Below are 24,969 nucleotides of genomic sequence, written 5' to 3' on the forward strand. Positions count from 1 at the left end.
CATAAACTACATTAATCTGAGGACTACCAAAGAGGTTAGAAGGATTCATAGTCCTAAAATGTACTCCCTGCTGTAGAGAAAATTAGAGTTTTCTTTGATACCATTCAGTAGGAATTCAATCCACAACAGGCAGTGCGGTCAGCATGTTTACACGTCATCTTTTCAATGAAGATATGAATTTTACCTCCTTGAGTTAAATTAAGTGTAGCAGGGGCCACACACACCAGAAATGATTCAAAGTAAGAAAAGTTTCATTATGAATATATGGAGTTGTTCAGTGATTAATCTCAAGATGTCACCCAGAAGCCATATAACACACAGTTCAAAAGTCATTGTAAAAAAAAAAAAAAAAAAAAAGGGAGAGAGACAGAGAAGAGAGGTCTGACTGAACCTGTTTTCTTGATTATGTCCAGTCCAGGGTATTAACAGGTAGACTAGTTTTTTGAAAAAATGTTGTTATTTTTCTATTTTTGTACTGAGTTTTGAAACATTCAGTTAAAAGGAATTAGCACCTTAATAAATAATTGCATACAGCAATGAGAGCCAGGTTATGAGATGTAAATGGCTTAACTTTGCTCTTTTCTGGTTTTATAAATATGAACAAGGGTCTTGGTTAGTTGTTACCCCCTACCAAATGGCATTGAGTTCTGTATCTGTCTGATTCAAGTCAAGCCCAGGTGCCCCAGATAATTTATCCTTGTACTAGGTCTTTAGTCTCTGAAAAATTAATCAATAAATAAATAAATCAAAAAGAACCACTAAGGAGAGACCCAAAAATAATTATGAGATAGCATCAAGCATGGCAGCAGCATTTATATTTGAAACTGATCTGATAAGGAGAAAAATGGGAACACCTGTAACAGCTGAATTAAAGCTCTGAGGAGTTAAGAAAATTAGAACAGAAGGAAGATGGCAGTATTGATGCTGAACCAAAAGCCCAAGAAAAATCTCTAATCTGCCAGAGTCTGCTTTTCAGAACTTAGAAAACTTTTTTATAAAAAACATAGGATAAAGTGCGCTAACAACAGTACTGCTTTAGCCCATTCTGTTGTATCCTTGAATTGATTTCTTTTAAAAGAATAGCATCCTTCATCCCCCATTTAAACTTAATAAAATAAATGAACCAAGAAACATGGGCCTTTGCAGAAACAAGAGCCCTTCTTGTGCTTGTTAGACAGAAGGTAAGCAAGACAATTTAATGATCAATTCATTATGAGTATTTCTGTAAGATTTACTATGCAGCAAAAACAATGCAAAGAAGTAAGAAATTGGGAGTCAGGACAGAAAGGAGAAAAGATGCATAGTCAGAGTATACAAAAGTGAAAAATTAACTAGGTATATATCCAACTTTTATTTTGTATCTTTCATTCAAATCAGGAAAAATAAGCATGAGTTATATTACCTCCTTGCATGGATTTCAAGCTTTTAGAAAATTGACTTTGGAAAGTCATAACTACACTCTAGAAGTCTCTGAGGATATTCCTCTTTTATATCTTTTATTTATCCCTTTTATCTTTAATTATTTAAAATTTCTTTGTAGCTGCTTGAGAAGTCAAATAATTGAGAGATACTGTACCTGGAGAATCCTCTACATCCACTTCTAATGGAATTTTGTTCTCAAGGCTCATTAGGTCCATTCCTTCAAGAGCTCTGATGACCTCACCCAGGACATACGGATAATGTGACATAGTGAGCACTGTAGACAAAAGCTTATTATTAACACTGGCTGTTAAACAAATAATAATAAAAAAAAAAAGTGTGTCATTGAATCTGTAAGATCAAGAGCTGTCGTGAAGTAGACAGAAGGGACAGTGCATTACAACCAGTATAAAGGCTAAGTTTGAGTATTGTGAACTAGATGGGCTGTTTTCAGAGACAGAACCAATGCTTCCAGCTGTAAATGAAGGAGCTGTCATGACCTCAACAAACAAAATGTGAAAAATTGCCTCTTCTCACTGGCAGGTCAGGCAGAAAGTGTATACTGCAAAGTGAATGAGGAGGCAAGAGAGAGGTGAAGAACACATGGAAGATATTTATCAAATTGCAAATGGTTGCCTACCACTGACAGACAGGGATACAACAACTATTTCTCTTCCACTGCTCTCAGGCAGATCCCCCAGCAGGCATTTAGTACAATCCTTACCCTGCCCTCCTGATAAGAGTGGGAGATTGCTGCACCCATAATTCACAGATACAAAATGGCTTACACGTACTTTCAAAATACATCTGCAAATGATCCAAGGTACAGTAGGGTTGTTCTAGTAGCTGATGCCTGTGAGACCACAAATGACACAAGGTTTGCAGAGGAAAGTTAATATACTTTCTTAGAACAAATGATTCAATAGGAAAAAAATGGACAACTCTGAGGCGCACTTCTAGAGGCACAAACCTTTCTTCAGGTAACAGCAGTTTGAACAGCAGTTATTTGTACTAATAAAGATGTTTCCTATTCCTACAAACCTCTCCTGGCAAATTTTTTTAGAGAACATCTGATTCCCTCCCAACACACACTGCTGTGTTTTAATTCATATCCAGTGTTCCTGATGTGATGAGAAAAAAAAAAAATCCCAAATCTGTCATATCTGCTACAGTCTTCCTTTGTAACGGTATTCATTATTGCTCAAGTCTGTATAAGGAATAGATAATACATGTTTTGTTTTTTTTGACAACTACTCATTTCATCAGGAGTTTAGATGTGTAGAACTGTGTAGACATAGGATTTAAGCAAGCACTGTTTAAATCAAATTTTGTTTTTAAAAGCTTGATTGACAGGACACCATGCCATGTGACTGCTATGCAAATTATAACTTGTATCCACTAGAAAACAAAAAGTAGAAAAAGTTTGATTTTTCTTTTGGGCATGCCAGAACAGGCAAAAAATGTTTCCTATTTTGAAGAGATTTATTTTAGATGCCAGACGCAGGACAAATTACTACTGAAAATATAAATCAATAAAAATTTTTGTGTAATTTCTCACTTGTGGAAGCTTTTCTGCTGACCTTTTAAAAGCCACTTTACATGATCTCTACATGGCTTACAATGACCATGATAACAGCAGTTCAAGTACTGTTTGCTCTGGGGCAGGGTCAAAACTCAAACTTTACTTTCAGAGTACCAGTGAGCTTCTCTAGGAGTGACAGTCGAGATGCCCTGCAGCTGCAGATGACGACCCGGGATGAAGGTGTTCTTAGATTGTGGCTGTGCAGATAGGCTTCCAAAAATCAGCTCAATTGGTACTGAAAGTAATCCTGCAATAGTTTTCAGATTTTGGCCTCTCAAAAACAAACAAGCAAAAGGTCACATACAAAGATATAAAAAGGAGTCAGGCATCCCAGGTATGAACTTGGCCAGAAGAAACAGAACAGAGAAAGTTTTATTCCCACGGTAATTGTATCATCCCCTCCTTTCAAAAGACTTTTCAGGCCAGCCAATGTATCCCTCGCCCTGAGTACCTGTCTCTTACAGATGGGAAGAAGCAACAGCTGAATTACTTGGGTTATGACTGCTCACACAGCCTGCAGGCTCTGACAGTCTATCTGCTTAAGTTATGCAGCTCTGACCTTTCTTGCACTTCAAGGAAGGTGAGGACCTCTGCTGTCTCCCAAAATGTCTCGACATCACTACCACAGCAAGTTTTGTGCCAAGGCTTCTAACTAGTGGATGAACCGGAATCTTGTTTCACATTTTCTGAGTAAGTCTGGTTTTGGTTTCCTCTGACAAAGTAAATTTTGATTATTATTTTTTTCTTTTATGAACAACAGTGACAACAGAAGCCTCTCAAACTCAACTTTCCAGTAATTTCTGTATCATACCTACTGATACTCTGTAATGGCAGTCTTAGTTCATAAAATAATGAGTTTTTTAGATGTATGTGTGGGTTGAAAGTTCTTGAGACAGACTCCAGTTATGTTGGTTTGTCTCTCCTCTGGTGTTATCCACACCTTCTTTTCCCACACTGTATTAGATACAATTTTTAGCATTTGTGCCTCTTTACCCACTGTTACTTCCTCTAAAACATTTGCATCTTTCTGACATATGGCAACAGTGCCTTGGCATATGCTTTTCAAGGGGAGATGTCACCAGTTCTGCAACTACAGGTGGGATGCCATAAAAGCAGCATCCTCCCATAGTGGCACAATTTCCATGCTTGCAGCTGGTGCCTGGCATTGCGGATTACTGAACTGAAGTGACACCAAGGGAAGGATTGATCTTTACACCTTACAAACGATAAAAAGGGAAGAGATGTGGTTAGTTGACAGATTTCTGTTTTAAGCAGCATCCTCTCTTCCAGCTTCAGACTTGTTCACTGGTTTTACCATCATGGCTGCTTTCTTCATGAAAGGAAAGGCAAACCAGTCCCAAAACACTTCTTAAACACATTATTAGAGCTCACACTGACTATCAAGCTAAGAAGAAACCACTTCTCAACTCATCCAGAGGAACTGTAAATGTCTTTTTTGCAAACTCAGGGTAGCATGGTACCCTCAGGAATCAAACACAGTGTAGGCCTCTTAAACTCCCTCTAACTGCAAAGTCAAATTGAATTACGGGGATTTCCGGAAGGTAAGGCACATATGCACAAAGAGTAGGAGAGAGAGTAGGAGCTGCCATGCAATTAGATGACTGGCAGTATGAGCTTCTAGAATAATTTTAGGTTCAGATTCTACCTATGTCACTCAGACTATGAAACACATTTCTGATAAAGGTAAATGCATCACTCCCTTCTAATAATTCTGTAGGATGATGATTTTTAATTTTAACCTCTAGCTATTGAAAGGCGATAAGACTAAGAAACCCACAATACATTTTTAAAGTTAAAAAGTTCTAGAGAGTTCTAAAGTTCTTCAGAGCTAGAAACAATTTTTGGAATTTCCCTCAAAATTTAAGTACAGTGCCAGAATTTTTTTTATTTTTTTTTTTTTTTATTTTTTTTTTATTTTTTTTGTTTTTGTGCTCAAACCTGGCAGTGCTGTCAGACCTCCAGTTTAGGATTCAGACAGAACAGACAACATGAAGTTGTGCACAATGGACAAAGTGGTGCAGTAGCTGAATCAGAGCCAGGAATCTTCCCACTTCTGCCAATCCTACCACCCTGAGAATTCCCCCAGCCCAGAAATTCCCTGCTATTTACAGTATTTTACAGGTGTCTGTGACAGGAAATTTAGCTAATAATAGTGAAAGCAATTCTGTACTTAACTTGTGCATGAAATTTGGAAAGAGATTTTTTCACTCCAAAGCTGTTCCCAAAACAAGGCTGAAAAACAACCCAATTATATCATAAACCTGCACTGTCAGTCACACAAAAACAAGGGATGAGTCTAATTAAATCCTTTACATGCACTTTTTTCCCCCATGTCAAACTCAATCATTAATGCCGTAACAACCAGTCATTCTCTTCCAGCTGACAGTGAAGAAATGATTGTACTTGTGGAAGAAAAGAGACTACAGTGTAACTTAGAGGTCTGCAATCTACCAGGAGAAAGATTTCAAAGGAGAAAGATGGGGAATTATACCATTCAACCGGGTGATATAATGGGGCTTGTACTCAGTAAATGCTGTAAGGAATATGCCACGTAGACCAAAGAAACAGAGATGGTCTGAGTTCATATTTTAGGTTCTTTTCTCGATTTGGTAAGATAGTGTATTATTAAATAAATATATCAATATTTAAGTATACATTAAGATTGAAATCTATTTTAAAATTAGGTTTACTTTGTTTAATGATTACCAAAGATGACAAATCATAAAATATAAAACAATACACATTTTTTTTTAGGATTTTCATATAACTTTAAACCTTAAAATTTTCATTTTACATTCACACTAACCCAAGCCTACAATTCATTCAACGTATGTTTTACTGTAGAGTGCTTTAGGAAGAGCAATTTCTTGCCACAGCTCAGGTTCCCAGTCAACTGTAGACATCTTTAAAATATAACTCTTCAGTAAAGACAGGATCCTGGCAAGCTAAGTATTCATATTTGCAGCTGTCACTGCTTTCACAATCACTTCTTCACTTGCAATCTTAGACTGCTAAATCCTTCCCAGATATGCAATCCAGAATACTACAAAAATGACTGGTTTAAATGCTATTTTCTCCACATCCCATTTGGATACAATTAAGTAACTTTAAAATTCACTGAAGATTTATTTTTTTATTTTTTTAGCATGCCTTTCTACAAGCAGTTTTTTTGCGAATCCCTAGCTGATACACTACTATCATTACACTACTAACTGGGGTGATCATAATTTATGAGAAAATGCAACTCTATTATGATGAAAACAAAGATAAACTCCGTTACTCTGTGTTGCCGAATTTAATGACATGGTTATTGTGTACATGTAAGGTGTGTTTACCTGTACTTCCTTCCACAATACAACCCATCAAAGTTTTGACAAGGAAGTGCTTTGCAAATTGCTCTTACGTGGACTTCTTTTAAATCAAATTACCTGAAATTGTTATATGTTCTGTAATGTGGAAAAATACTCTTGCCAAAATCCAAGCAAGTGTTGATCTTAGCAGTTTATCCAAACCTATGTTTAGCAGGACTGTCTTTACCCAAAAAGCTTGAGAATATTTTAATTATTAATGCTCTTCAGAACATTTTGGATGATAATCTAGAGACTTGGGGGCTAAAAGCTTACATGGAATGGTCTCTGTGCTACTACATCTATCACATATACTGGAGAATGCCTTGCTTGAAACTCCACTTTTAAATCCCATTCCACAAAATAAGCAGCAGTGACTTTGATGTGGAAAGAGATGATATCACAGTTAGAAATGGTAGCAGTCAAGAAATACTACTTCATAGATGTGTAACAGAGGTTTCCTAAGTACTCTTCACTGAGGCATGTTTTGTAACTGGCTATAAATTTTATTTATCAAATGTGAGATAGCAGATACTGTTTACTGAACATTTAAAACAAGGCATGTGACTCCCCAGAAAAGCAGGAAACAGCTTTCTCATACCACAGGTATTTTTGAGATTTCTATAGTTGTGCATTATGGCAAATGTGTTTTTTGTTTGTTTGTTTTGGGAGCAGAGGGAATATGATTGTTTGATTTTTGTAATGAAAACTAGAGGTCTCCTCTCATTCTTTGCTTTAAAAATCATTGTATTTTTCAAACGTTTTCAAAACTAACGAACAAAACCCGATTCCCAGGGGATCTGTATCTCATGGCTGAAGGAATCTTAAGCTGAATTATTCTTAGGCTGCAGCATGAGTTCATCCCTTATGACACTAGGCACTGTATCCAGAGAGAAATATCATTAGTGGCTATTTAGATAGCTAATAAGGGCATCATTTTACACTTTTAGGAACAACAAAGCATAAGCCAGCACATACATAAATCTCTTAATTCATATACAACATTTAAAATGCTTATATATTGCCAGCATTTGTTAACAGGGTGTGATAAACGAGTTCAGAAAAATTCAGCAGTGAGAAGAATGGGTTGTTGAAAAGTGTTCATCTCTTCCTCCTAATTAAATGACATCCTTGCAAGCTTGAGCTGATGTTGAGTCTGGCTACAGGTTTATGAAAGTAATAATCAGTCCATAAATTAAAACAGTAAAGGTGTGGAAATAGTACCAAATAAATTCTTATCATTTTTAAGTGACAGGTCAATAGCCTGTTTGGTGGGGAAAAAAAAAAAAAAGTTTGTATTTTTCTATTAATGTACACCAAGATCTCTAAATGGCATGTAAATGGATGTCAAATATGTTTTGCCTTATTTGACAAAGACACATATTATACCTAGGAATCATATGAAATTATGAAGTCAGATTTTCCAACAAGAAATAAATATACAGGCAATTTATCAGTCCCCACAGGAAATTAGTCACAATATTACTTGTATTTTTCTTATGTATTGTTAATAATCATGCATATTAAAACATTTATGTTATAATTCATGAGATTTAGACACTAAAGAAATTCTGAAAATGGATATACAATTTTAGAAGCTCATAAATATACATGACAAAATCCCCATAAATAGCAACATATCTATCCAGCTAAGAAATGTGCTACTTTAGTGTTTTTATAATCATGCACTAAAATGAGATGAGGTATCTACCAGTAGTTGTTGGGAAATTGGATATATACACACATACCCTTGAATGTCAGAAATGATGGCCAATGGCCAACTAGTGGCACTGGATTGAAAGCCTCTTAAAATCAGTGGAATGAGCCAAACTTCAAAATGCTCAGATTAATTCTTCTGTGATGTTCTAAAAAAGAAAAAAAAAAAATATAATAATAATAATAATGAGAAAAAGCAGGTATTGGAGTGTTACTATGAAGAGCCACTCAAACTACAAGGTTGGGTTGACTTTGAATTTCTGTCATAGAACTCACCTCATGTATATAGCAGCTGTGTATAAACAGGCTTGAACATACTGAAGTCTTCTTTGTAATTTAAGGCAGTTCTTCCCAATATAAATGAAGAAAGGTTAGCAAAGATATTAGAGATTTCATAAGAAAATCATGTGTTCCTTCATCCCCAAATGCAGTTCTGGTGGATTTCTTTAATGAGGCTTTTTAGCATCTTAAATGTTATCAGTTTAAGAAGTGATTTCACAATGAAATGGGATGTTTATTTTTTTTCCTAAAAAAAAAAAAAAAAGGTTATGCAGAATTTCCAAAACACTATTTCCCTGAAGAAAAATATGCTGCAGAAAATTTCTCTAAAGCTCAACTAGAGCTTTATAAATACTATTTAGTAAGCTTTTAGGTTTTGCTCTAAAATGTGATATTTTCATTAGATCAGAAACAAAAATTACCTGAAAATTACATATTCTCCACCTATGCATTATTTTTGCCTTATTTATATATGTCATGTTAAGACTAATTGAAGGTGTCTGTCAAAAAGAAGTAGAGTTCTGTGTCCAGCTGTTTCAGTCAACACAGTCAGGAGCAAGCCTGTGCTACCTGGGTGACCTGCTTTCTGTCTGCGGCCTCAGTTACTTTAGCCATCATCAGAATAACAGAACATGCACAGTGAGTTCACTGAACTGGGAGGTACCCATGAGTAAACCTTCATATACAGTGCTCTAGATACCAGCTCCTTTTATTTTTCCTTATAAGAATAAAACAGACACTTATTAATGTCTTTTTAAATTAAACAAGAACATACTAACAATTTTATCACTTTCTTTTCCTCGTTTATGCATGTATTCACATATGTCACACACACACACAAAAAAAGTAATTTATCAGTCATGCAACAATGGAAACTTCATCATCAGTGGAATCTCAACAGAAAATAGCTTTCTTCTTCTTCTTTCTGTTTCAATGGGTTTTGAAAGTGCAAATTCTCTTACTGTGTTGCCCTGCTAGCACATATCCTTTTGCTTTTCTATGCCTTTTATATAAGATACACTCCTGTTCAGTGCAGAGGTCTGTTCACAGTACACAACGAATGCTTATGAGTGCAAAAGTCAGCAATATGACCCTATGGCACATTGTATAAACCGAACCAAGCAGGCACACAGTTGAAAAACAGTAGGAGGCAGCAATGCAACCTTAGCAGTCCCTACTCATGCTACTCTAATTTCTAGTTCTTGTGTGAGGTTTATTGCTCCTAAATTCTATCTTTGTTGATTTCTGTTTGTAGGGTGGTACAGGTTTATTGCCTGGCATATCTCTGACACCACTCACAGCAACAGCTCTATGCAGACAGAAGGGTTTTTTTTCAGGGAAGACAGAAGCCTCTTCAAAGTAATGACTTTGAATCCTTGGTTCTAGTGAAATCCCAATTAGGAGTGCACTGATCTCCTTACTACAGCTAGGACTTCAACCAACCACCATGAGTCACTGTAAAATTCTGTACTTGGTAGACAAGTAATTTAATCAATAAATCCTCTAGAGATTTTTGCTGTTGTTTTGTGTTAGTTTAAGTTAATATGCACAACAACATTGCTGATCAGGGGGTCCTGCAACTCCTACGTTATCTGTACATTTCTGCTCTTAGAGAACTGGTTCAAGCATGCATGTAGCTAAATGATAAACCAGTCTGAGGAAATGATCCATCTGAAAAGTGACTCAGAAAAATGGCAACAACAACAACAAAACTATCAAAGGTTACAATGAGGAGGATGCCTACTTCTGCCAGTAGAGGTAAGGAATTAGGCTGGAGAGGGAAATAAGTGGTGCCACATCACAGCTTCAGCAGATTGGACGATCACAGTGCTGTTCCTTACCTTATACCATTTCTTCCACATTTTACTTCATGATCTAACAGGTGCCTCTTCCAGAGTTTCTATCTGTAGATATGACAATTAAGGACAATTAAGAAAATGTGTAAGAAAATAATCAAACTGTGAGCTTGTATTTCACAACAATTCACTGTTCTTAGAGCTGTACATTCTTTAGAATCTCTTCTTGATGAGATACAATGTTAGAACACACAGCAAAATAAAGAAAAGATTCATTTTCTTGCAAAAATGCTCAAGCTAAAACGAGGACCTTATAAAAGTCTTAGAAAAATCCTGCAAAGCACTGAAAAATGTTCTGAGCAATCTGATTCTAAGGTCATGCACCCAGCATGCTAGAAGACTTTGGTTCAGTCTCTCTTCTAAATTAGGCAACACAGAAAGCTGGACCTGCACTTTCTACAAGCTAGGTAACTGCCCTAAACATTGTTCTCCCAGCTGCCTGGGGAAAGGATGGGCCTTGCTGTTTCGTGCATTGTTCTCCACTAGAAAACTTTTGGTGAAACTCGTACATCACCACAAGAGCTTTTCAGTTTAAATGAATCTTTGCTTTCTGATGAATCTTTTCTTTTCTTGCCACTAAGTCAGGAAGATAAAAAGAGATACCACCGTGTTCTGAAAAACATGAGATGTTTATTGTTCAGGCTTGACAAAGTCTGGCTTGGATGGAAGGTGGAAAAAAATGAACAACTGAAGTGTTTTCACATTTCACAAGGAAAAAGGAGTTTATTCCCCAAACCAGCCGCATCCTCTGCTCTATTTTGGTGGACCCAAGAAAAAATAATAATAAAGGAAATGGAGGGGACAGGTGAGAACTGTTCTTATTCTGGCTTTGAAGCAGAGATAGGAAGCTTAAGAGGGACTTGCAAGATGCAGTGTTTCTACCCATACTACTACACATGGATCATCTTAGTGACGAAACATGGCCTGTATGAGAGAAAATAACATAGCTTCAGACGGCCAGGGCTTGTGCAAGAAAATGGAAGAAGTATGTAGAGAAAAAAAGGTGGATGAAACTCAAGGCTGGTAACAGAGGTTCCATCACAGCCATTCCATATATCCCTCATAGGAGTCACAGGCAGTGAGCTTGCATGGGGAAGACTGACAGTATTGCACTAAGGCCTTGGATGATTTGAGGCTTGCCATGTTTGATGGCTGGTAACCCTTTTGACTAATGCCTCCTCCAACAGTGTTTGATGAGACTCTTGGGAGGGCTATCTTCTCTAGGTCCTGGGTTCTTGTAAGTCCATGGTGTGATCTACCTCATGGGTGCTTCTCCTGAATGGTCAAATCAAGGATAACATCACATTTGCCATTCTGAGGAAATGTTTAATGGTTCCCTGAGGCTCTCAGATTACCTATCTTGAAGGCTAAAATGTATCTGCAGTCTGACAGTTATTACTGAAGGAGTAACAGACAGCGAGGGATCATACAGTTGAATTTTGGAGGAGTATAGAAAAAAAAACAAAAAACACACAAAAAAACAAGAATAACACAAGCAGAAGTGGTAGCAGGAACTGTTACTATGTGGCACTTAGAAATGACCCTTCATATCAACAGTCTGACTAATGCATGACTCAAATTAAAAATAATTGTTTGGATAAAAACAAGTTGCATGGAACTTCAGTAACACATATACAATTTTTTCTGTACAAACTAGAAGCCATTTATTTCATTAAACCTTATAAATTATTGACCTTTGACCAAAAAGTGGACATAATATATTACCCAGTGGTATACTTCAACCACTATTTTATAGCTGTGACCAAATTTAGATCTTGCTTATAGATTTGCTCTTCTACTAACATATCTTAATATTACAATCAATTCCTCAGAAAAGGCAGTTCAGAGACTTCTGCAAACACCAAGCTGAATTAAATCTTAGTAGTTCTAACCTCAGAGCTTAATTGATTACAGTGAAGATTAAAGCAGACATATTTCAACTCCAAGATTTATTGGTTACTATACCAGAGATAGGTTTCTATCACACTAGGGTCAATAAAGACTTCATACGCTTGCAAATAGCAAGGAAATACAATATAATTGTATTCAGAGTTAGAGGAATATCAACAAGAAAGAACTGTGAATATGTGTAGCTAGCAGAAAAGGTGTTACAGGTTTAAGAATTGAAAAATGAATTGAAAGCACTACAGAAAAATGATTCTAGATCTATAAATTGCTTCTGATTTAGAGCAAGCATGATGCACACAAATGGGTGAGATATAACCCAGTTCTCATAACAGAACTTAAATTACTTTGTTGTTGAGTTACTGATTAAAATACCATTCCATTGAAATATTAAACAATATAATAACTTGGTACATTATAAATAATAAGGATGACTTTTAGAAACCAGAGAAATATTTAGAGGCTTTATGCTACCTGACCCTTACCGCAATGCATTAGCAACCAAGAAGTAACCTTAATCAGCTCAGCAAATGCTTTCAGGAAAAGCCTGCCTGAAAGGAGTTTTGCAGAAGCAGATGATTAAGTTATTTCTTTGCCAGTCTTTCAGTGGCTAACAGTGGCTTCATCTGCTTCTTGGACCTTTGCAGAAAGTGAATGTTTGAGAAACATTTCTATATACAATTTGAGAATTATCTGTGTTTTGAATATATCAGTATTCACATACAATAAATGCTGCCAACAGGGCTACATTGGCCATTTCCCAATGAGGATATCCCCTACAGAAGATAAAAAATACTTAAGTGCCCATCTGGTTGAAAACAAACTGGGATAACAAGCTGGATGAAATTTAAGGATGTCACATTGTCTGAAATCACACAAGAATAAAATATATGAAAAAAAAAAAAAAGCTATAGAAATGAGTATTTTAAAGTAAATGCAGGACTGATACAAGACTGATACAATTGCAGTAAAAAGACCCCAGGAGAAAATGGTTCCCAAAGAAAGCAGCCACAGCTAGTCCCTAATAGTGAAGAACAGTCACATCCAGGACAGGAACATTCTGTCCAAAGAATATCTAATGATGAGAGAACTGGCTCAGAAAGTTGTACGCAAGTCTGTTTATAGTGTTTCACCCATCTTCCTATTTTTCTTGAATTAATTAACATAAAGAACAGTCTTTTATTTTTATTTTTTTTTATTTTTAAAATTTTTATTTTATTTTATTTTTAGCCAAATACAGTGTGACAAACCTGTCAGGTCTCACAGAAAGTAATGAGATTAGGAGCAACTACTATGTAGACTTCTCTGAGATCATCACTGGCAGCTATTTTTACCTTTGTCAGAGATTTAAATTCCAATGCATGATATTTAATTTAAAATTCTTAAAACTCATACATCTTTTTTTCCTGTGTTTTTGTTTGGTTTAGAGACTTGCTTTAAGCATATGAAACCTCCTTTTACTGTTGTGCTGTTAAAAACTGTTCTTTCATAGCTATTGCCTACCTGTAGTGCGAAAACAAAGGTTAGCAACACTGATTACAGTTTTTATAGTCACAGGATTCCAATAATAAAAAACGACAGTCCCTGTCCAAAGACATTATAAATTGAGTGAATGATTACAATCTAAATATAAACCAGGGCATCCATGATAATTGCTAATGTTTTCTAAATTAGATTCACACAAGCATATACTTTGTAGGTAGTGTTGAACTCTCTCATAGGAGTGCATCCACCAGAAAACAGAACAGCTCAGAAGATGTGAATGATTCACATGCATCATCAGGAACAACAACAAGATCCCAATGCATTTAGTCATATTTCACTGCCTCCTACATAATTAATTTAATTTATTTGCTATACTCTCAATCCACTTCTCTATTAGTTCCAAAAGAACTGAGGCTTGAAAGTCATTGTTGTATGCTATCTAGTGGTAGATCTAGGTTCCAATGGATAAAGGAATACGTCATGACAGTAAAATATGCAGAGACATGATGTGGTGGGAATTGTTTCAGCTAGCTGTGACCACCCACCTTTTTGCACCAGTTACTCTGGCTCCTTCTTTAGTCAATGAGTCTCTCTGAGGAGAGGAAGAAATGCCCTCTGGCATTGATTGTGTGTTGGTTTTGGATCCTTTAAGTCCCTCTAATTCCCTTTGGCTGAGCATGCTGAATGAAAGGCACACTAGGCACAGAGCCTCTAGTAAAATTTAGGACATTGTAGTCTGGGTCCAAAGGCTTTCATTTACTAGAATCAACCTTATAGACCAGAAATAGTTTTGGAATGGAACGCAAGCAAATTTCATTTTATTTTAGTAATTTTAGTTGCTAATAATACCACAAGTTCAGTTCATTATCAAATATTGCAGTGGGACAACCAAGACTGGGCGTTTGTCAATCTGAATGTGTTATTGCCAAACGAATAACAACACGCCCAGTGCCTGATTTATTTTTCTAGTAATAAACTACATTAAATTACTTCGCCATGCACCTTGACTTTCAAAGCTGTTACAAACTGCATGGTGGCACAGAAAATATGCTTATTTAAATCACAAGTGACACTAAGCAGGGAGGGGCTGCAAGCATATTGGAGGACAGGTTAACAATTCAAAATGATTTTGACGCATTGAGAAAATACTCCATGAAAAAAAAATAAGATGCCATTCAAAAAAGACAGGCGTTTGACCCTTGGGCAGGAAAACCAAACTACGAACATACTGGATAAGGAGCAATTCACTAGACAACAGTCACACTGAAAGGAACCTATGAACTGTAATGTTTCAAAGACTGAAACAATAATTCCAAGCTACTAAAAATAAAAAAATAAAAAAATGATAAGGTTAAAAGGAGATGCCTAAATCAGAATATTTTCTATTGGATATGGGACAAAGTCCTCCCACTTCACAGGCTGAGACCACAGTATCAGCTGTTGTTCATTTTGAGAACTATACTTAGGAAAGGTAAGGATAATGGTATGTAATGGTATGAAGTGTAATTGTCTTATTCCTCAGTATGTATATTTCTTTTAATTCAAAAATGTCCAGATTTTTTTTTCTACAAAATTTCATTGCTAACTATATTTCTGAATATTAGAAAAAATTCACCTTCTGAATTATTGTTTCATATTTAATACAAAAGTGGCCAAAAATTAATCTTCTGTCACAACATCCTGGAATTTATTATTGTTTTTAATCAAACTTGAAATAACTGTTACTGCTATATCCATTCTATGCATAAAATAACATTAAAAATGCATGTGAAAATAGTGGAATACTTCATTCCAATTACTGACCTGAAAGGAAATTTTTAATTTCATCCAGACATTAGCTGAGCTGGCCTATCTGAGTCACTTTGTTGTCCAGAGGGAACCACAAAACCATGTCCCTCTTTGGCCAGCTTTCAGTTCCCATTACTTATTGTTGGCTCAAACAGACAAAAGCTAAGGTCGATCAGAAATAAATTATTTCCTGACAGTGAATTTTACTGACATAGATTTTTCTTTTGCAGAAACTCTGAAGTTAGAAGAAAACCAGTTTAGTGCTGAGAAAGCATATGAAATGAAACCACAGATCTTCGGATTTTTCTCTTCGAGGAAAAAAAAAATCTTCCATCATGACTAATGTTACTTATCATCTTCCAGAGCTAGAGGTCTATCTTTAAATCCTTATGCACGCAGACTCGCCCACATGAAGCTTAGATAAACCAACAATGCTAGAGAATCTTTTTTTTTTTTTTTTTTCTTTTTTCTCTCTCTTTTTTTTTTTTTTTTTTTTTTCTTCAAAAAGATCCTATTCTGTATCATCTCTTCATCACCCTGCTGACTCATTAAAACAGAAAAGGTCACGCTATGAATTTGGTTTGAATGTAACAACAGCTTTTGGGGACTTCCAATTCTTTTCCAGTAAGATTCAGATTTTGCAGCTTGAGTGTGAAGGAGAGCTCTACCACTGACTTTCAAAGGTACATTTGCAGATCAGCTTATTATAATTTGCACTGCATTATTAATGCTGAGATGACTGATTAATTCAAAACGTGTGTGCTGGTTCTATCAGAGCATACTGTGCTCTACAGAGCAAATGAAATCGGAGCAGATTGAGAGGGGCAGAACTTGAACAACTTCTTTGCTGACCCCTGCAGGCACAAGCTGATTCTGTCAATTTTTACTTTTGACTACATCTGTTTTGTACACTTTTTGCACAACACAGAGCTCAGGAGGAAATTAAATATGGCCTAAATCTACATTTTAATACAATTCTAATGCACTGCACTATTCCTAGTAATAATCTCCCCCCCACAGAAAGAACTGATGCATGTTATCAAGCATGAATATATTTAATGATTTGAAATGAAATGAGTTCATTAAAATATTCGTTCACCTCAAAATAGTATTAAGCCAGAGGAACAGAGAGGAAATCATTTTGCCAGGTTTTTCAAACAGAATAATAGAAATTTAGGCATCTGATGTAAATTCTGATATTCACATTTCACTTTTCAAAATTTAAAGAAATGTTTATTTTTCTTTACATTTTGATGAATCCACCCTTTTAGGGTGTATCTGTATCATTTGTACTTACCATAATGAAGATTTATGTTTCCCAAACTTTATGCTGGCTGGGCTTCTTCCCTGGCATCCTCTTCCTGCACTGTTTGCCACTTCTTCCAGCCCTTCTGGGCTGCCTCTCTCCCTCCAACTCTAGAGCCACCCCACTTATTTGCTTCTTTAAATTCATGCCCCTATTTCTGCAGGGAGCAGAGACAATAGTGCTTAATTTTTCTTAGGTATAGTAATAGGCAGACATTTGCTTTTGTCTCCATATTGATATATCCAGATATATTTTCCAGATATATCTTCCAAGACTCCTACTGTTCCTTTCTCTACCTTCACATTGCATTTCCTTCCTACTCCTCCTGGCAAATGTGTTTAACTCTGGTTCAGCTCATCACACCTGCGTCTCACCTTACCTTGGGACAGCGCACCCGGCCAAGCCCACTGCTGGACTGCTGAGCCCACTCTGTCCCAGTGCACTCTGCACAGTTACCACTACTTAACACCCCCTCCCTAGCAAGCAGCTACATCCACTGGGGAGAGCTAAGTAATCATCATCCTTCGATGATATTACTGTGAGGCCATCATCCTCTGCTGCATCTATTTTATGCAAATTGCAAGTAGATGGATCAAAGTAAACAACTGAACATTTGACAACTTTTTTTGAGTTGTAAAAGATCAAGAGAGCTTTTTAATGGAAACTCCTACCCATAATTTAGAGTGGCAGCTAAAAACCAACCAACAAAACCAACAAAAAGTACCTGACGTATTCAGCGTGTTTTGGAAACCAGATATACAGTTTTACCAGAGGGAAGAACCAGTGTGAATTTCTAATGATATACATTTCCTCTGGGAAAATACATAAAGCAATGTTATTTTTACAACAGGAGGTATGAAATCTTAGAGAATGAAAAAAACTTTTTTTTTTTGTTACTGTAAGAATCTATATGTTGAAACTGTTTACATCATGAAACTTGGTACCTTTCTGAAGCAGATGAGTAATAACAGACAAGTGACTGTGATTCCTTTCTCCTTAAGTGATCACAGAACATTTCTTCAATGTACACAGACCTCTGAGAAGTTGGATTTGAAGAGCATTAGTGCCATACAAACAAGAACACATTATTAAGACAAGTGTGCATGACATAAATGGGCAATGGCCTCATTAGCTTCTTGAAACTTGGACTGTTATTTCTCAGACACTTACTCTTTCAATATAAATCACAATTCATGATAAATCACAACACAAGATAACAAGAGTTTAGTATAATTATTGGTACTATCTGTACGTCAGCAAAGTCTGGGTTGCTACTCCATATGAACTAAATTCATTGGGGAAAAAAGTCCATGTAACTATCTAAACACAGTAAGTCACTGAAGAACAAATGTTATCTTGAAGTACAACTGAAATAGATGGATAAAAATACTAGCCATTGGACAAAAATATTGTAGCTTTAAGTAATTTTAGAATCAGTTTTTCCTGTAGCAACAAAAGAAGATTAAAATATTTTTTAAAAATTAAGCTGTGATTACATCTTAGAAAAATGAAGTTTTCGTGATTCCGCAGGTATACCTCCATGTGGGTATACCCATATATATATATATCTGTGAGGAGGACCAGTCAGATCTCAGCTTTCAGTTGGCATTTTTTACCTGATTATTCTACTTCCTTCCTTTGACATTGCATTGGACTAGACACCAAATTCAAGGCAAATATAAAATTACAGCAAAAGAAAACTTCAGTTACTATATTTGGATCCATCCTCACATGAATAAAAATGAAAATTCACTGCTCACAAATCAATCAGTGCCTGAGTCTCTTTGACTGAAGGCAAGATTTCTTGATGTAAGCAAACAAAGGTGAATAAATTTATGGGCTACCTGTAAATCCAAAAGGTATTCATACTGAATTAAAGCTATGAAAAGGAAAATTACTTCTGAAACTCAGGAAATATTTTAATGTGTTCTGTTAAACAAGGACAAGCACACCCATGAAAGCAGTGTTTAGTTACAGTTTTTTAACTGGGTGGGCAAACTAATTCTAAGCATCCTTTAGTGCTTAATTTTGCCTTGGCTATAATACAGGAATGGTATTTTGCTTCCCATTGTTTCTATAATTCTAAGATGAACTTAAAAATTACTCAACTTTCACCACTCCTGTCTCAATTAGCACTTTTCTATCATGCAACTTACAGCTTATTTTTTAACATCAGATACTAAAACTGAATATATCACATACTACATTCTCATTCCTTGGTGTTTCATGTGAGTTTTTCTTTGTCAAATCTGTCTTTTTGTCAAGTCCTTTTTACAGAAAATACCTGCTCCGAGTTTTCCAATGTGAAACAACTTGTAGGCATGCAATAGACAGCAGGAAGATGCGCACACAGCTGAAAGTACCTTTTAGAACCATTAGATACCTAATGGCATCCTTATGAGCTTAAAACCAGAAAAACAGAACTCAAATGTCTTCTCCAAACTTTATAGTGGCATCTAAAAAAGTGTAATTTCCTTCTTCAGAAATGTGTTTATTTTTCCAAGCAGTATTGCACTTTCCAGATCTATTAGCTACTGGACATGGAAAAATAAATAAATATATAAATTTAAAATAAGGTGAACACTGTAAATTTTCACTAAGTAATTACTTTTGTACATCCTCCTTCCCTGTCGTTACTGCCACGGGTCTTAGTCCTGGTCTATGGCAACAAACTGAAAACATCCACTTAAAGGACCATGGCTTGATCTACAAGGACAAATCAACAGATAAATGCTTTCAGAAATTCAGTTTATTGTGTTCTCTGGGAATATTTCTATTGTCATTTCTATTGTCTTATCTTTTTATATGTGCATTTCTCTAATTGTTCAATTTTAACATCCTCTCTAAGTGTATCAGTCATTATTGTATAGCTCTTCACCTTATGAAAAAAGAACAAGTTCCCAGTCAAGTAGACTCTTACAAAAACAGACAAAAGAAGAAAAAAAAAAAAAAAAAAAGGAAAATTACAAGATAGTAAGACAATGCCAGATAAAATAACACAGTTCTGTGAGAACAAACTATATATAGTCTTTGTCCTTGTAAATAGCTGCAATCTCCTTAGGATATTTCCCTTTGTGCCTATTCACTCATACAGATGTAACAAAACAAACATTTTATTTTATTAAACATTTTATTATTATTATTATTATTATTATTTAAATCTAACTCCGTATTTAAAGAAGTTGGGAAAAGAGGTGGAGAGAATAACTTATCACATCACTGTTTGTTTTCCTGCAGGGCAGGTAAAGAACAAACTGTTTTTCTGTAGATTACAGTCACCAAAAGTTATGTATGTCAGAAGTAGTAAATACATTGAGGTTCCCTGTCTATATTTACATCAAAATTACTAGTTATCTCAGACTATTTTTCATTATTTCTGATATTGCTATTTCAGTATGTTGTTCTTCTGTTCACTAATTAGAACACTATTAGAATTTGACTGCTTTTATTATTACTATTATTTTTTTAAATAACTAAAATCTCATTGACTTTGATGAAAGCAGGAGTAAGTCAATAATGAGGGATTCAGAAAATCCTCATGTCTATCTCAAGAGCTATTCATTACTGGACAGAACTGGTGCAATTTGGTGTCATGTTCTGACTAAATTTAGAATTATGCACGACAAATGAGAAAAGGGAAAAAAATAATGACTTCATGAATTTACAGAATATTAAAGAATTAAATACCCTTGAAAAACAACATCCCAGTGCTGTAAATCTCCATCCCACAAAAGTTAAAAAGGAAATTAATGAGAACAATATGCAACTACTCAGGCAAGTGTACCCAAAACAGGAGTATTCATGCATATATATCTGAGTAAATCCTCAAACTGAAGACTTTCTCTTATAAACACACCTAGAAAGTGTTGTTGTGAACAAAATTTCAGTTCAGGAAAGCAGTGGATCAATCATACTGTGCCAATCAGAATGGTGATCTTTGACAAAAATATAGGAAGTTCAGAAACCATCAAAGTTTACAATTCAATTTAAGTATGTAGGTATTATTAAATGATTTCATGAAAAATGTTTTAATTGTCCCAGTAAGTTCTGATGGTTTAATTAAAGCTTAGATTGAGAATAGTAATATATCTCAATACTTAGTTTCAACAAGTTGGAGATAGTGATGCACCAAGTGAAATGCTTCTCTAGGCCTTGTCAATAACTTTAGGACACTGGATGTGTTAAATCAGGCAGGCTAGAGGAGATGATGGAAGAGGTGTTACAAGCACTTGTTCACTGACTAAAGCAGCTTTTCTGGCTTTAAACAACCTGATCCAATATACAGAAAACTTTCCTACTGTGACTGAACCAGAATTTTAAACCTACCCTCAAGCATTCAGAATCAGAGGTAACATAAAAAATGCTTTTACCGTAACTGAGGAAAAGAGCATCAAAACTTCAGACCTCTGCCAAAGAAAGCAAACAAATGGAACTCCCAGATCAGAATTATACTCGATGAAATCTCACATTAATGCTTAATCTGTTAAGGCATAGGGTATCTTTTAGGCAAGTAAGCTATTTTTTTTCTGAACTGCAATTTCCCCATGTATAAAATGGGATAGCAATGTTTGCTTACTTGCAGTGGTTGTGGGAATTTGAACCCTGCACAGATCCATGTTTTTCAGATACTAACAAACATCTATTTGCATGACAGTGGATGGGGAAGGTATCATTAATCATGAAGAAAAATAATCATAAAGAAGAGATCAACAAGTTCTCTGAATTGTTCTGATAAAGGTTATTAATGATAAAAGCCAATATGGGACTTCAGTCTTCTTACACTTCATTTGGCTTTGGGTGTCTTGCTGACCTGCCTAAACAAGAGGCATCATCACCCTCATCTCCATCTGTATATAGCCTTTTGGGAGGGAGCAATGCTCCAGATTGCATTCGGGGTCCTGCTTGGCATGAATCACCCTCTGCAGATGCTTCTGATCTGCACACACAGCCTAACAACAGCACTTCAGGTGCTTCAGTTGGAAACTACGTTAGGTAGGAAGAATTCAGGCAATAAATCCAGAATTTATGGTAGTTATCCCAATGTAAGGACCAATTTTGTAATCTCCAAAACATTCGCTTCATTCCTAGTAGTACTGATACTTGTTTTGCTGTACAGATGTATGTTCTCGCACTAACATTGCATTACAACCATACACGTTGTGTGTGACAAATCATGCATTGAAAACTCCAGCTTAAGGATGGTTTTTACCCCAGTTTTATCCATGCTGCATATATATCTCCTAAAGCACGTATATTTGTTCAGATCCATTGTGCAACAAACCTAGGCATATAACATGGATAGTTTTAGTCTGTTTAATAATTTAAAGTAAAGCATGTTTTGAGGACTTGTACAATTGCCTTAACACTACTGTGCTAGGATATGTGTAACAAAGGTTAGAATTTTCTTTATTATCCAGAATGACCCTAAGCATGGGCCATTAGAGAAACTCTTATGTCAGGTTAACAGTGTTTTCCTGCAAAAGCCAATTACTTCAGGCTACAGTTATAACCTATTTAACAGTAATAAGTCAGGGTTACAAGCATTTCCATCTCTTTGTAATTATACTTTAGGAAATGGGTGAGAAGAAATACAAGAAGTGTCACTGATGATATAAAACACCAGAAAGAAAAACATAGATGTAGCTGGTCTAATAGGCATATCATTGGTTGCTAAAAGGAGGATGCCTTTACTATTATAAAACCTTCTTCTGAAGACAGAGATGGAAGGAATAAAAATATTTCAATGGACATTTTAGAAAAACTACTAAAAATAGCTTTCAATTGTTTTCCCCATCTTCAAGCACTTGTTTTGTTCTTCACTGACCTCTCCAGTTTCTTGTTTTTTATTACCTGGCTATTCCAAAAAGAAAGACTTCCTTTTTCTAAACTTGTTAAAAGAAAATAAATTTTGTTTCATCAACTTGTTCCCTTCTTTCCAAAAAGTACATTGGTATAGAGGAGATCACATATTTGCCATACAGTAGAGGCCAGTTAAATCCACTGACCCATTGATTTTTCAGCTATTAGGTAACTATAAAACCTCTGGGTTCTTAGCAACACACAGAAGGAGAAAAGAGTTCTAATCACAGTTTCCTCCAGTGAGATGTCATACTTGGAAACAGATGTGATTTGAAGGAATACTGGAAGGAAAAAAGAAAAAATGACACTTCAATCTTTTCTCTTCCTTTCTACTATTGTTCAGGTAATCAGGTAATCACAACATTCCCCAAGGGCAGTTCATCAGCTCTCCCAACTTCTACAGGTTCCTGCAACAGCTTTAAAAAAGAGGCAACCTTTTTTTTTTTTTTTTTTTTTTTTTTTTTCGAGAGAGAGAGAGAGAGAGAGAGCAAAAGAGAGGAAAGTTTATGAAGCTACAAAATGTACGAAATGGCAGGAGAACCAAAAGCAGTTGTAGCATTTGAAACTATTTTTACCTTTCTTAACTGACCAGAGGTCAAGTTGCCCTTGGGCCCCCAACTTGGACTCACTTAAAGTTTTCTTAAGGCAATTACTATTTCCTTTCTATATCAATAGTGCTGATGCAATACATATGTGAGTTCCCTTACATAGCACTGCACCTGTGTGTGATTAGTACCTTTGATTAGTACTCTAATCTAAAATTCCTAAATAATAAAATCTTGGCCTCACCAATATTATTAGATTTGCCACCAATTTTTGAGTCCAGAATTGTTGCAATAATACATAATATAGGATTTATGGTGTTTTAAAGATACCTGCAAGCCAATGATTTCCATAATGACAGTATGAGCAAAGTTGTAAATATAGCATATATTTAAATAGTACTCGCACAGTTTCTGACTCCATAAGCATTTTAGCAGACAGAAGAAGAATCAGGCTATTTTTTTTAGTTTACCATATATGATTAATTGTGCTCTGAATATATGATGATTATTCATCATAACTTTATCACTCCTTTCACAACTAACTGATTTAATTACATATTCTGTTTTTATCCTTTATTTCTTTTTTTTCTTACTTTTAAATTAAATATATATGTATATTTTAAACCCATTAATCTAAAATCATCACACAGCTATTAATTATTTATTTAACAGGATTAATTTAAATAGTATGTAATATCCCAGAATGCAGATTAGATGATGCAAATATCTCTGTGTTTCTTACATCCTACAAAATACACAACAGCTACTTTACATCAAAACAGGCTTCCCTGCACTGTAATTCAAATTACTTTGCACATAGCATCCATGCATGATGATATAGTAGAATAGAATTAGAATTTATGAAGTTAATCACAAGGAAGCCATTTAGAGTTTATCATTTACCACTATAACAATTTTTTTTTCCTTTTTTCCCCCTGAGAGCTGTCAGCATGACTTTTTTTTTTTTTTTTTTTTTTACCTTTTTGCCTTAAGCTGCATGAAAAAGGAAATATATTTATTGTCTATTAGTTAAGGATCTGCTACCTTCAAATTTACCTTGTTTTGCTTTATCACTTTAGATATATTTTTGGGTGTCCAAACCATAGATTTATTTTATACCATCATGAAGGCAACTTCTGGTCTTACTACTCAATTTTTCCCTTACCTGTATGCTCAATTATTTCTTAATCAGGGAATGCATTTCTCCTTCCTATACACAATTTGTTAACTTTGTAGCTTAGACTTTTCTGTGTGCTGCAGATATTAAATCTCTCTCTCACACACACACACACACACACAGAGTTCATAAATTTTACAAGTAGCCTGTTGTATGTTTCAGTTGAGATGGTTTAATTATGAACAACAGTAATAGAGTTGCCTGTGAATTATTGTTTTTTTTTTTTTTCATCAATAGAAATAACTTGGTATGGAAACAGATAACAGAAGAATATGATTCGCTCCACTAAAATAAAAATGGTTAAGTTTGCCTATGCAGTAAAAGCTTTTCAGTCTAACATGTAAATATTAAGCGCATAGATGTGTCATTAATTGAGAAGCAAAAACAAGACAGTGCCTAACTGGCACTGCTATCAATATTACACTGGGTGATTTTAAATCCCGTTTAAAAAAATGGCATTACAATGACTCCAGGATGAAGATAAGTCTATATTTCATACCCAGATAGAAGGTGATGGCATTTAGAAACAAGACTATACATCCACCCATACCCAGAATAGAAGAAACAGCGACAACTGAACAGAGTTACATTCCAGATACTATTTATTACTGTCAAATGCCCTGCTAGCATCAACTGTTGTGTACTCATATGAAGAGAAAGCACATTCTTTAAATTTTCTCATTT

The 24,969-nt window shown here is 35.4% G+C and overlaps 1 long non-coding RNA gene across 1 annotated transcript; it reads right to left on the bottom strand.

Moving 5' to 3' along the window:
- Window positions 1-5,816: 5,816 nt before the first annotated feature.
- On the bottom strand, window positions 5,817-23,499 carry LOC106020026 (uncharacterized). Its single transcript, XR_001195338.5, has 4 exons — window positions 23,139-23,499; window positions 10,206-10,268; window positions 8,362-8,611; window positions 5,817-8,234 (listed from the first exon to the last, which is right to left on the bottom strand). It is a non-coding gene; the product is annotated as an uncharacterized lncRNA (long non-coding RNA).
- Between the last annotated feature and the right edge of the window lie 1,470 nt (window positions 23,500-24,969).

The sequence above is a fragment of the Anas platyrhynchos genome, chromosome 10, assembly GCF_047663525.1.
Source record: "Anas platyrhynchos isolate ZD024472 breed Pekin duck chromosome 10, IASCAAS_PekinDuck_T2T, whole genome shotgun sequence".
NCBI lineage: Eukaryota > Metazoa > Chordata > Aves > Anseriformes > Anatidae > Anas > Anas platyrhynchos.